The sequence below is a fragment of the Cupressus sempervirens genome, chromosome 9 (assembly GCF_028749045.1).
Source record: "Cupressus sempervirens isolate cs-2001-9-10 chromosome 9, ASM2874904v1, whole genome shotgun sequence".
NCBI lineage: Eukaryota > Viridiplantae > Streptophyta > Pinopsida > Cupressales > Cupressaceae > Cupressus > Cupressus sempervirens.
Genome location: NC_143126.1, coordinates 772,140,009 through 772,154,494, shown reverse-complemented (window position 1 = coordinate 772,154,494; position 14,486 = coordinate 772,140,009). Strand labels below are relative to the sequence as shown.

The window sequence follows — 14,486 nt, the reverse complement described above, 5'->3', positions numbered from 1 at the left end:
CACATATTCTTGATAAGATTCATAACCAGGATATGTTTTGGAAGTACTTATCATCTTGTATTTCAAAGTTATCCTTTTGCAAGGTTACCATATATGAGACCACAACAATGGAAATGAAAACTTGGTAATCTGGATAAACTAGTTATAATAAAAATAGATATAATGACAAAGTGAAAGTTAAAGGTAATGTTAGAGCCCCTAAAATGAAGGACTATGGAATACTATATGTATATTACAGCGAGCCATACAGAAATAATGAAAATAAATGAAGGGTTAACAATGGGAGTGGACCATGCAATTGAGATCTAAGACATATAACCTTGGTAATAAAGACACCAACACAATTTTTCACAACCATTCCGACTCCAACATTGAAATATTTCCTGCCCAACACATATTCAAGTTGACAAATGCAAGCTACAATCAACCAGGATTTAAGAGCCTTAGATTTGTAGGTCTCCCAAATGGTATAGACCTTGGTGTTATTGTTTCCAAAGAGAACTGAATGAATCATGCTACTAAGATTATCATGAATGAATTTTCTAGAGGTAACTACCCTTTATAGAAATAAATGATAATCCTAAAATTAAAGTTAGCAAACAATAATAATATGCAACTAGCCAAATTCCATTTTTACCCTGAACTACTTTATCTTTATTGCTATCATAAATTTGAGCAGCAAGCAATTCTATGGCAATATGATTGGATAAACTAATTGAGATGGCCACTATATCGGACCAATGTCATGCAACAGAGGCTAAACCTTGTAATTAATATCCTACAAGAAGCATTTCATAAGAATGTATAGCATACTAGCTCAAGTCCCCTAGTTGTCAAGTCCCTTATCTTCCTTTGAAAACACCTGAGAAATGGGATGCTCTGTCTCACAAATGGATACAATGTAAGTAGTGCAACAAGTTACCTTATTTATTGTGGTTGAACATCATTTAATTAGTGGAGAGGATGGTCCCAAATTGGATGAGCTTATGTAGTGGTTTGCACCTAAGTCCTAAGTACTAGTAGATCCGATTAGGGAATTCAATTCTTAATTGCATAGAACATATAAACTCAATATTGACGGGAAATGAAAGTATAAAAAAAAATGCTTCCATATAAATAAGAATTTCATATATAGATCTATGCCATGTGGGCATCCTGACTTTTTTCCAACATATTTTACTACACCTATCTTATATTTTACTTTCCTGGACATAAAATATTTCAATTGTGCTAGTTCATTTTTTTTCATTAACAAAATATTGGTTTTAATGGGGACTAATCATTTGTGAAAAGATGGTCCATAATGGTAGAGTCTCATTTTGCGTGTTGGCTGAAATTGCAATAGTCACATTATATGCTTGAAAATCTTGAAATGATCCAGCTCTTGTGCATCTTTGACAATGAGAGTATTTTGCAATGATTTTTTTGAAAATATTTCAATCCCTCACTTCAAACATGCTATACCTATGTCCATTTAGTAATGCTCAAGTCACACTTCACAATTATCATAGAAACTAAAAAATGTTTATTTCACTTTACTTTTTATTTTGAAAGGGTATTTCAAACAAACTTATAATAAATAGTACTATATACATACCAAACATCATACCTATAGGATCAAAATAATCTAGAATAATTGCATCATAAATCCCTTATGAGTATTCTATTAAAAAGGCAACATGTGAAAAAGGAGTATTATAGACAATATGAGATCTTTATCACATGCAAAGTTACCACTCACAACTACATTAAAACTACTTATGCTATTCTCTAAGAATTTTTTTTAAAATTACAATTATGATATACAAATATTCTCATAATTTACACAAACATGTGAAACACTCATCAAGGAAGTTTGTATACAATATTGGAGCATTTGGGTCCTTAAACAAAAGAAATAACATACCATCAACAATGCAAATCTTGACACGAAGGCCTTGAAACCTTCTGCAATGTTAGGAAACAACTCATTGGTACCTGCATAAAGGGATCAAAGGATGTTACTTCTAAAATAGGTTTAAAAATACTTGTACACAACAAATCATTTCATCATAATGATAGATGAAGGTAGCCTAAATCAAAATTGCTAATGTAAAAACATTTCTATACAGATTTTGCCGAAAAGTTGTAAAAATTGCCAAATGTAAATTTTTTTTATATAGATGGACATGTGCTAAGAATAAACTTTTCCTAGCTGCTAATTCTCAAGGAGACAAATTAAGAGATATCTAAAACAAGTCATTGTTGATAAAAAAGAAAAAGAAAAAGGTTGTCTCTAGTACTTCTCTTATTAGTGGAATTCATTTACATCAAACCACTCGATATATTGTCAATCATTTGAATAAAAAGGTACAAGAAGTAATTTGGTCCAATATTTCTCTTGTAAAATTGCATACACTAGCCTTTCTTCATTTGACAAAATGGCTACTTAGCTATAATAAAGCTTGTGACTAGTCTAATGAGAGGAACAATTCACTCACCTTTAGCTCAATGCCTCTTTTATCTATTACACCTACCACATTATATAAGAAACAAATATAAATTCACAAACTAGTCAACATTCACTCTATGATTATTTAGAAGAATGTTTGTACCACAATGTGGAAATGGTCATATTTAAAGCTACAAGGTATATAATAGAATTGAATGGAGTGACAATTCAAGAGTTCACACTCGCTATTACTATTTTACAACTATTTTTAAGCTCATCAAAGATAGTTCTTTGGTTTTCAACTATTTGTACTTTAAACAAGGTGGTAATGACACATTTGTTTGCAGTTACAAACTACAAAATTGATATCGAGAGACTAATTTTAGACCAAAACTAGTTCAAAACCACTCTAGCTATTACCACACTATTAAAAACAAGAAATGAATCAAGTGTGGATCATTTGATAAACAAAATTAGAAATTTCATGTCTGATAGGGAATATGAGATCAAGATTATTGTTGTGGAAGCTATTACATCTTTGTGCTTGAAATTCCCAAAGAAATACCACACAATAATAAATTTGTTTGAGTAATATACTACATGAAAATGGATTGAGTATAAGAAAGCTATTATAGATTCTATTCTTATTCATATAAGGAATATTTTAGAAGCAAAGTAAAGTGGCATGTATCATCTTTGTGAATTTATTGAAGATAGTGAATTCACCTATCTTTCAACACACATTCTTCATTTTCTTGGTCACAAAGGATCAAAGACTATAGACCCTAGCAAGTATATTCATTATATATACAATAGAATTATTCTTAAAACCCAACAATTAGGGAAAGTTTTGTGAGTTTACTAGAAAAATTTGGTGCCTTGGTTGATTCTTTAAAGCCTCACATATTTTTAATATTGTGTTGATACCTCTTTGACATTGGTGATGAGGTTCAAGATTGAGAAACCCTCTACCTAAATACTCTTGATGGAGATGTTTCATTAGATAAGAATGGAAAGTATGTTAAAGGATTCATTTTCGGTAACTTGGTCTTCATACTAGTTTAACTTGGTCTTCCCATTGATGATGAGGTTCAAGATTGAGAAACCCTCTACCTAAATACTCTTGATGGAGATGTTTCATTAGATAAGCATGGAAAGTATGTTAAAGGATTCATTTTTGGTAACTTGGTCTTCCCACTGGTTAATCTTGAAGCAAGTTTACATACTTATGAATCTAGTGAAGAACCTATTATTTTGGCTTCTATTCCAAAGGAGGTCAAATCATAGCCATTGGCAGAGAAGAAGGATTCTAGTAAAAAGATAGCTATAAAAAATGATGGATATATGTTGTTAGATATGTTTCACATACATATGAAAGCCTATTGGCTTCCATTCTAGAGTAATTCATTTCATATTTTGTATCAAGCTCACTAGTTAAGGCTATTCTCATACCTAGAAAACTCTTTGTCCATGCATTCACACTCATGTGAGGAAGAAATATGGTTTTATTTTGTTGGGGACATAACCGAAGCCTATAATAATAGAGATAAGGCCATTCTTAGATGCATTTTGAACATTTCTTGAGGAGATTCCCTTGCTATCATAGTCATCTTAATAGATGCCATAAACCTTTGGTTGCAAATGTCAGTGACTTTAGATTTTTTATTTGCTAAAGAGGAAGAGCTATTCATCTCTCCATTGATCATGAGCCTAGTGCTAAACATGTAAGCATTAAGGATAGTGGTGGTTTCACTTCAAATTTTCCTGGGGACATTTGAGATAGGATTCTCAAGTCACATCTATGGTTAGATCCAAATGTGAGGGTATAGGACATTGAATCAAAAGAAAAGTTTCTAAGTATTGCTAGTTATGATTTATGAAAAGTGGTGAATAATCAAGAGGCAACCAATTTTGTTAGCAAAATCAAAGACCCACAAATGGAAAAAAAGAAATTAGCTTTAGAAGCCTTAAAATGAGAAATAAAGAATGACATATTTTTGGAAATATAAGATGAGTAACTGAGAGGGGAGGGGTGAATTATTTACCACTAAAATAAATCCTAGATCCCTTAGATGTCAGTACAAAAACAAACTCTAGAAATTGAATACTATTGATGCTCGACAAACAAATCAAATGTTGTAACTCTAAAAACACTATGTTTTCTTGGTAAACATGAAAATCTTTACATATTATCTATGATTACTATTACTTTAACTTAGTTGCAAACATATAAAAGAAAATAGCATGAATACATTTGACACTAAGATTTAACATGGAAACCCAATTTGGGAAAACCACCAATTGCAACTAGTTACTATTTTTCACTCTTCTGAAGTGAGCCCTATTAGGAGCCAACCTTATTAAAGGTTACAAAACACATTGTTAGGTGTGACCTTGTTAGAGGATATAATCACCCTGTTAGTAGTGGCCTTGTAAGAGGTCTTGAGACAATTCAATAGAATTGCTACCTTGTTAGAGGATTTATAAATGGTTGTTAAACCAACTCTATTAAGAGCTTTAGATCACTGCTACAATGGTAAGAAAGTAAGAATGAGATTACCTAAATTGAATAAAAACTAAATTGGTAATTACAAATCTCTATTTGGGCTTGTGCTTGATCCTTTTTGATCAAATATATCTCTTTAGCTCCACAAGGATATTTTGTTTATCCTTAACTTCTTCTACTCATTATCAGATCTTTAATTCACTCATGCACTTTTTCCATACATCCATATTTTACATTCACAACTTGACCTTATACTTATATCATCCACATTGTCAAGTCAACTAAAATATAACTTAGAATAATCAATATTCATCATCTCAGTCAACTAGAATCAATAGATAAATTAATTAAGCTTAATATGCCACAATAAGAAAATCCTTCATTAGCTAACCCAGCTCGATAGACACTAACTTAGAAATGATTTCCTATGTTAACCAATAGAAGCTCAGTTAACACTAAAAACTTAAAAAAATCCTTTGGAAACCAAGTAAGCTCAGTTAGCACTAGTTCCATCCAACTTTTTTTTCATTAACTGAGTGAGCTCAATTAATACTCATCTTCAGCACACTTTCCTTTGTCTCCTAAGTGAATTCTGTAGACATTGCCTTCTAAACTTGGCAAACACAAGAATGCTCAGTAGACACAAAAAACTATTTTTACTACCCGAGTGAGCTTGACATTAACAAACAAAAACTAATATGACGTTTGTGTAACATCAAGGACAAAACACAATTAATCAATTGTATCCAACAATCTCCCTCTTTGGAATTGATGGCAAAACAACATGTCATAGCATAGTGAAATTTCTAGAGCAATAATAAAGTAAGAAACATATCCTTAGTTTCATTCTGATTCTCAACATGAGAACTCCCTCTATCAATGTGAGCTCCTTTCATGTCTTTAGATCTCACCCTCTGTCATAAAAATTCCATCTACCCAAGTTTATTCTCCCTCTCACTACAAACTTCTCCCTCTTAGAGAAATTTCTTATGAAATATGATAGTATAACTTCTCCCTCTTTAACAACACATGCCAAAGAGAACATCTCTATTAATATCAATGTACCTCAATTACTGATTCATTTGCAATGAGCCTTTGATAATTCTGCATCAACTAATTGATTTCAACATGCTTTGGTTGATGCATCACTAAACTTTATTTAGTGAGCTTCTAATAGGGGAATAACCCCTAGGTTACCTCTTAGATACAAGAAGGCATCCTTGGGTAATGGCTTCGTGAATATGTCTGCAATATGATCCTTTATATTCACATATTCCAATCTGGCTTCCTTGTCCTGCACCAATTCTCTTTAGAAATGATATTTTATAGCGATGTTCTCTTTTAAAAAAATACATTATTTGATTCTTTGATATGTTGATTGCAATGGTGTTATCACAATATATGACAACTAGCTCTTTGATTTCAACCTTCATTCCTTCCAACAATTGTTTGAACCAAACAATGTTAAAGCAATTCACTACTACAACCACATATTCTACCTTTGCTATGGATTGAGATGTACAATTTTGCTTCTTGCTTGTCCAAGATACTAGTATTTTGCCAAGAAAGAATACTCCACCACTAGTACTTTTTTTGTCATCAAGATTCCCTACCCAATCAGCATCAGTAAATACTTTTAAGTCAAGATTACCTCCAAGTTTGTACCATAAGCCATAGTTTTCAATGCCTTTTAGATATCTCAAGATTATTTTTATTGCCATCATGTGGTTTTCTCTGGGTTTTGCTAAGAATCTTGCCACTATCCCAACTGCTAAGGCAATATCAAGCCTTGTATGTACTACATATTGTAATTTCCCAATCATTAATCTGTATAATGTCTCATCAACTTCTTTGTAGTCATCATCCTTGGTAAGCTTAAGTCCAGTACACATGGGGGTTCCAACTGGTTTTGAATCTTCCATTCCAAATTTCTTGAGTATCTCTTTGATATACTTAGATTGAGTGATGTAGATACCATTTTTATTCTATTGTATCTGCAACCCAACAAAGAATTTTATCTCACCAAACATAGACATCTCAAAATCTTTGCTCATTTCTTCTAAAAATCCCTTGCATAAGTCATCATTCCCTGTGAGTAAAGTATCATCAACAAATATTTCTACCAATACAATATTTTTGTTTGGTCCTTCTTTGACATAAAAACTATTATATCATTTTTTCTTTGGAAACCAATCTATAACAAATAGTTATGTAGTCTTTCATACCAAGCTCTGGGAGCTTTCTTGAGACCATATAATGCTTTGTGTAATTTGCAAACCATATCTCTCTTATTAGGATTCACAAAACCTTTTGGTTTTTCAATGTAGACTTACTCATCAAGAATTCCATTCAAAAATGTAGATTTAACATCCATTTGATATACTTTAAAACCTCTGTGTGCTGCATATGCTACCAAAGTTCTAACACCTTGTAATCTTGCAATAGGAGCAAACGTTTGACCATAATAAATACCTTCTTCTTGAGAATAGCCTTTACATACTAATCTTGATTTATTTCTTGAAACTTCGCCATGTTCATTCAACTCATCTCTAAACACCCATTTTGTACCAATTACATTTTTATCATTGGGTCTAGGAACAAGAGTCCATGTTTTGTTCTTCTTAATCTGTTCTATTTCATCATTCATTGCCTCAACCCAACTTTCATTATCTAATGCATATTTAACATTTCTAGGTTCAAAATTAGAAAATAAAGATGCACCTTTCAATTTACTTATTGTCATTATTCCATCAGATTTGTCTCCAATGATCTGATCAGGTGCATGATGCCTTCTGACATATCTTGCTAACATGGGCACTTTGGATAATGAATGAATTTCATTGATTTCATCATGAACTTCAATTTCAAGCTCAGATCCCACTTTCTATGACTTAGGTCCATCAGACTTAGTTTGAACTAGCTCAGTAGCCTCTGATTGTGACTCAGGTTCTTTAGACAATGACTCAAGTTGCACTATATACAACTTGGTAGCTATTGGAGGTTTTGGGGACTTGGGAGGTGAAGCCTTATTTCATTCATATGTGTTTGTAAAAGTATCAGGTTCATAGTAAACAAATCTTCTATAATCCTCTGGCTCTTTGTAGCTTTCTTCTTCACTCTTTTCTACAAAGTCATCAATTTTTACATGTGCACTTTTTGTGATTTTATGAGTAGATAGATTCAAACACCTATATTCTTTGCTTCTGCAGGAGTATCCTAGAAATATGCCTTCATCACCTTTTACATCAAATTTTCCTTTTCTAGATTCTTTCAAGATATAACATTTTCTGCCAAATACTTTCAAGAACTTACATTAGGCTTTTAGCCATACGATAGCTGATAAGGAATTTGGTTTGAGTCTTTATTTAACTGTACTATGTTTAAGGTATGAATTGTAGTGTTGATAGCTTCCTTCCAATATTTGAGAGAAACATTGTTTTCAATCATCAATGTTCTCGCACAATCCATGATGGATCTATTCCTTCTTTCAACTATACCATTCTATTGAGGTGTACTAGGTGTTGATACCTATCTTTTGATTCCATTTTCTATGTAGAAATTGTTGAATTCATTGGAGATGAATTCACCACCTCTATCTGATCTTAAACATTTTTTATTTCTTTCCAGTTTATTTTTCTACTCTTCCCAAATACCACTTTGAACTTTTGAAAAGGTTCATATTTTTCTTTTAAGTACATTAGAGTCATCATTCTAGAATAATCATCAACAAAAAGAAAGAAAAACTTTTCTCCATTGTAACTCTCTATTCCAATAGGACCACATAAGTTAGAATGGATAATATCTAAGACTTCTTTAGATTGATAGTTTTTTCTTTTGAAACTAATCTTTCCCATCTTACGAATTTGGCAATTCTTGCATAGACCCATGTTAGGTTTCTTCAAACTAGGAAGACCTATTACTTTCTTATGTTTGCTAATCTAACTAGATTATTAAATTTTACATGACATAGTCCTTTGTTCCATAACCAACTTTCTTCTAATTGAGAAATAAAACATGAACTTTCGTTGAGGTCAAAATAAAATAAGTTACCTTTTGTTTGTTTGCTAGATCCAACTAGACTTCCTTTTCCATCCAGTAGTTTGGCCTTGCCTCTTATGAATTCTACCTTGAATCCAATGTTGTTAAATTGTGCCACACTCAGTAAATTATGTTTTAATCCCTCAACCCAATAAGCACTGTCACATACAAGTTCATTGGTCAATAAGATACATCCTTTACCTTTTATGCAACAAGGTTCATTGTTTTCAAATCTTACACTACCTTCATCATAATGTTCCATATTCTCAAATTTTGTTTTATCTCTAGTCATATTCAATGTGAGTATCCACTTTCAATAATCCATGTATCATTTCTGCTAACATGAGAGATAAGTGCCATCTTATCTCCTTCATCATCAGATTCATCCTTTATAGCAATGTATACCATTTCATCTTCACTATTATTGAAATCTTTAGCCATAAAACAAGATTTCTTACCTTTGTCCTTGTGGTTCTTGAAATCCTTCTTGCCTTTGTACTTATGACTTTTCTTTTCATCTTTTTTTTTTTTTCCCTATTTGGACACCTAGTAGCAATGTGACCAACTTCTTCACAAGAAAAGTAGATTAGAGGAACTTTACCTTTGTACTTTCCTCTGCCTTTGGAATATTTTTTTGCAAGTAGGGATTCAACAACTTCAAGATCACTATTTTAACTTTCTTTTGATGTTCCATCTTCTTCACTTCCTGATTGACTAGATTTTAAATTTTTACCCTTTTTCTTGAGTGCAAGTTTACCTTCAAATGCAGACTCAATATTCATTGAAGCAGGTACATAGTTATCAAAATTATCTAACTCAAAATCTGTCAATCTTCCAACTAGAGCATCCAATGACATTTTACAATTTGGATCATATCTCATTTCTTGAATAGTAGATACTCTAATTGCATAAATAGGAAGAAGAGTTTTGAGCACTTAACTTACAACAGTTTCCTCCTTGATGTCTCCTCTCGATGCCTTGATTGCACTTACACTAGCCTTGATTCTTTCCACATATTTTGCAATTTTTCCATCTTCTTTCATTTTCATTTGATCCAATTGTCCTCTAAGGCTTTTTGCTTTGGCTCTTTTTACATTGTCATCTCATCCATAGATATCTTTCAGTTTGTTCCACATTTCAAAAGCAATTTTGTAGTCCCTTACCTCATCAAATTCAGCATAACTAAGAACAGATGAAATGCCAATCATTATGATGTTATGGTTCTTCTTTTCAGCAATATCTTTAAGTGATAATGTTCCAATGGGAGTCTTGTATTCAGCATCAAGATATTTGCAACTTGAATCACTGATACTACCTATATGTAGTCTCATTAGTCCTTGCCGTGCTACAAATTTGTCTATGTTTAGCTTGGGAATCTCTGTTCTGCAAGACATCCTGATCTTTAGCTTAGGCCCTTGAAACTTTCTTTGCAAGAACCAAAAGCTTTGATATAAATTGTTGGAAATATAAGAGGAGTAACTAAGAGGGGAGGGGTGAATTATTTACCACTAAGATAAATCCTAGATCCCTTAGATGCCAGTACTAAAACAAACTCTAGAAACTGAATATTGCTAATGCTCAATAAACAATGAAAATTTTGTAACTCGGTAAACACTATGTTTGCTTGGTAAACATGAAAATCTTTAGATATTATCTAAGATTACTATTACTTTAACTTAATAGTAAACATCTAAAAGTAAACAGCATGAACCCATTTGACACCAAGATTTAACATGGAAACCCAATTTGGGGAAACCACCAATTGCAACTAGTTACTATTTTTCACTCTTTTGAAGTGAGCCCTATAAGGAGCCTACCCTATTAAAGGTTACAAAACACATTGTTAGGTGTGACCATATTAGAGGATTTAATCACCCTATTAGGAATGGCCTTGTAAGAGGTCTTGAGACAGTTCAATAGAATTGCCACCTTGTTAGAGGATTTACAAATGGCTATTAAACCAACTCTATTAAGAGATTTAGATCACTACTACAATGGTAAGAAAGTAACAATGAGATGACTTGAATTGAATGCAACTAAATTGCTGATTATAGATCTTTGTTTGGGCTTGTGCTTGATCCTCTCCAATCGAATATATCTCTTTAGCTCCACAAGGATATTCTACTTATCCTTAGCTTCTTCTACTTATTATCAGATCTTCAATTCACTCATGCACATTTTCCATACATCCATATTTTACATTGACAACTTGACCTTATACTTATATCATCCACATTTTCAAGTCAGCTAAATTATAACTTAGAATAATCAATATTCATCATCTGAATCGGCTAGAATCAATAGATAAATCAATTAAGCTTAATATACCAAAATAAGTAAATCCTTCATTATTTGACTCATCTCAATAGACACTAACCTAGAAATGATTTCTTGTGTTAACCAACATAAGCTCAGTTAATACTAAAAACTTATGAAAATCCTTTGGCAACCAAGTGAGCTCAGTTAGCACTAGTTCCATCCGACTTTTCTTTCATTAACCTAGTGAGCTCAGTTAACACTCATCTTCAGCACACTTTCCTTTGTCTCCTGAGTGAACTCGATAGACACTACCTTCTGAACTTGGCAAACATAGGAATGCTCAGTACACATAGAAAACTATCTTTACGGCCCAAGTTAGCTCGACATTCACTGATAGAAACTAATATGGCATTTGTGTAACATTAAGGACAACACACAATTAATCAATTCTATCCAACAATATCTTGTATTCTAGTGTATTTTAGATTATTTCTTTATGAGTTTGCCTAAGGATACACATACTTTGGATCCTAATTTTAACTTAGTGTTCTATAAATTTTGATTGATTATTGTGGAAACTAAAATCATACCCTGTGGATGAAATTAATGTTGCTAAGTTACATTAATAAAATGACATTGAAATCAAGAATTGGAAAAAAGCCATCACCATTCTATTTGAAGAAAAAGCAATTGATATCACAAATCACAAATCTCAGGAGGCATTCTTTTACTCAAACAATTTAACTTCTATTGGGACCTATAGAAAAGTTATGTATCCAATTCTAATCAACCCTTCAATAACATTTACTTTTTGCAAGAAATGAAATTATTTCTAAATATTCACATTGATTATTAAAAAAAAAGGGAAATGTACAGATAATCACTTAAGGCTTCTTTAAGATATGCAAGATTTAAGTTCCCTTTCCCTTACATTAAATATCAAATTACTTTTCTTATAAATGGAATAATTAGTATTACACTAGTGATGGTATTGGAAAAAGGTAATAAATCTTTTGATTACAGAAAAATAGACCTTTTTCTACCATCTAACTCTAGATAGAATCAAATAATAAACTTAGAATACTATAGAAGAAAAAATACCTGAAAATCTATCACTCACCTTTCATTTTCTAGAAACCATAGCAAGATTAGTCTTTTTAAAATGTATTACTTGTTGATATTTGGAAGTGCACCTGCAATTGTAGCAACAACAACCCTTTTGAATGGGTCAGCTACCAGGGTTTCTACTTTCAAAGTGTCTAGGGCTTTTTTCATTTACACAATAATCATCCAACAAAAGAAAGCATTATTAGAAAATATGTTTTGTTTTTTATAATTGGCTAAAATTCCCTCCAAATTTTCTCTATTCCCTCCAAAGTGTATAATCAATCATTTTAATGGCAAATTGAAAAAGTAGTAAATAGTTTTTATTATTTAATATATTGTAATTGAGGAATAGAAGCCATTTTTGGTCTTTTTCAACATAAAGTATATAAGAATTTAATTAAATAAATATATAAATATAGTAAATATGATAACTATTGATAGAGGTTTTTTCTAGGATATTCTAGCAATTTTAGAGGAGTCAAAGACTTAGCATAGGTATAGCATCAACCAAGTAAGGTTTCTAGGTCATAAATAACAACTCTAATTTAATTTGATTTCAATATATTGTTGAGTCATAAAATACATTGAAATGCAAAAGAGATAATATCTAAAAATATTTACCATGTATTGATAATAGTTGTGTGAGTTTGAAAATGACATAAACCTATTAGATTTATTTTGATTTTAATTTAATTTGATTTCAATATATTGTTGAGTCATAAAATACCTTGAAGTGTAGAAGAGATAATATCTAAAAATATGTATCATGTATTTAATAGTTGTGCGAGTTTGAAAATGACATAAATCTATTAGATTTATATCACTTATTAAAAAAGGGCATGGAGCTTTGAGATTATTCTTGAGGGTATAATTGACAACAATATTATTAGTCATCAATAAAATTTTAAGGTACAACAATAAAACCTCTTCTAAAATCTATTATACTTTGAAAGGTAAACATGAAACCCCCTCTCATAAAAACTAAATAATAAGAAATCCATCTAGAAGAAAATTTGATACAAACAAGACAAACATAAAAATAATATGTCGAAGTTGAATCTTGTAAGCCTGTGGTTTGAAACCTTACCTCTTACAATAAAACTGATCATTTTTTTTGATAAATATATGTTTTCACTGTAAGGGTACTTCTAATCTCACATTAATAAAATCCCTTTGACGATTCATCAATCAAGAACTCACTCTTCAGTGCGGATCTACAACTCCCGTTAAAAAAATCCTCCCTTCCATGAGAAATCCTTGTCAACATGAACATCCAAACCATATTCTACTTTATGATGTGCTTTTTAAATTTTTTATTCCACCACATCTTGGTCATTATTAAGTTTCATGAGACTAAGAACCCAACTAGCTAAGCTCATGTACTCTCTATTATTATCAAGTTGATCGAGATCAACAAAAGCCTCCACAAATTATACAAGTTTTGTCAAATGCTCTTCATCTATCCAAAGTTCAAAGGAATCCAAATATATTTCCTTGATCAATAAAGAAAATTCCCCTTGATATCATTCAAGTGAACTTTTCATCATGTGAAATCATGTGTTTTTCTACAAAAGCTTTACTACAACTTGTCATTCAAGCATATAATATTGCACCATAAAATGAAATGAAAGTTTTAACCTCTAAATTTACTTCCAATGTGTTTTTTTGTTTAAAGGAATATAACCATAAAAAAAAAAAATATTATTTTGCACATTCCCTTTTTTGAAGTTACATCTTGAACTTTTTAATTTAACCTTTTTAAAATAATAATATATTAATGTTTCTCTTTCTCAAAAACACCTTATTGTTAGAATTCTTTAGAATAATTGAGAGGGGGTGGGGATGGAGGTGGGGTGAATCAGTTATTCAAGGTCTAGATGTACCAATAAAAATTTTCACTAGCTTAGTGAACCCATTTGAATATTCATATCAGTAAATGTATCAAAACTTATTACCAATACTTGCAAGTTAATGTTAAATCAACATGCAGCAATAAAACATAAAAATTCATCCACACACTTGACACAGTGGTTTAACGTGGAAACCCAATTTAGGAAAAACCACTAGTAACATGCTACTCCTTTTTCACTCTTTTGAAGTGATGCCCTATGAAAGGCCAAACCTATTAAAGGTTACAATGCACAC

General features: G+C 31.5%; 2 pseudogenes; both read left to right on the top strand.

Moving 5' to 3' along the window:
- Nucleotides 1-869: 869 nt before the first annotated feature.
- LOC149540985 (coatomer subunit gamma-2-like) lies at nucleotides 870-3,834 on the top strand (annotated as a pseudogene).
- Nucleotides 3,835-3,901: 67 nt separating this feature from the next.
- On the top strand, nucleotides 3,902-11,744 carry LOC149540984 (putative protein phosphatase 2C 41 pseudogene; annotated as a pseudogene).
- Nucleotides 11,745-14,486: the final 2,742 nt, after the last annotated feature.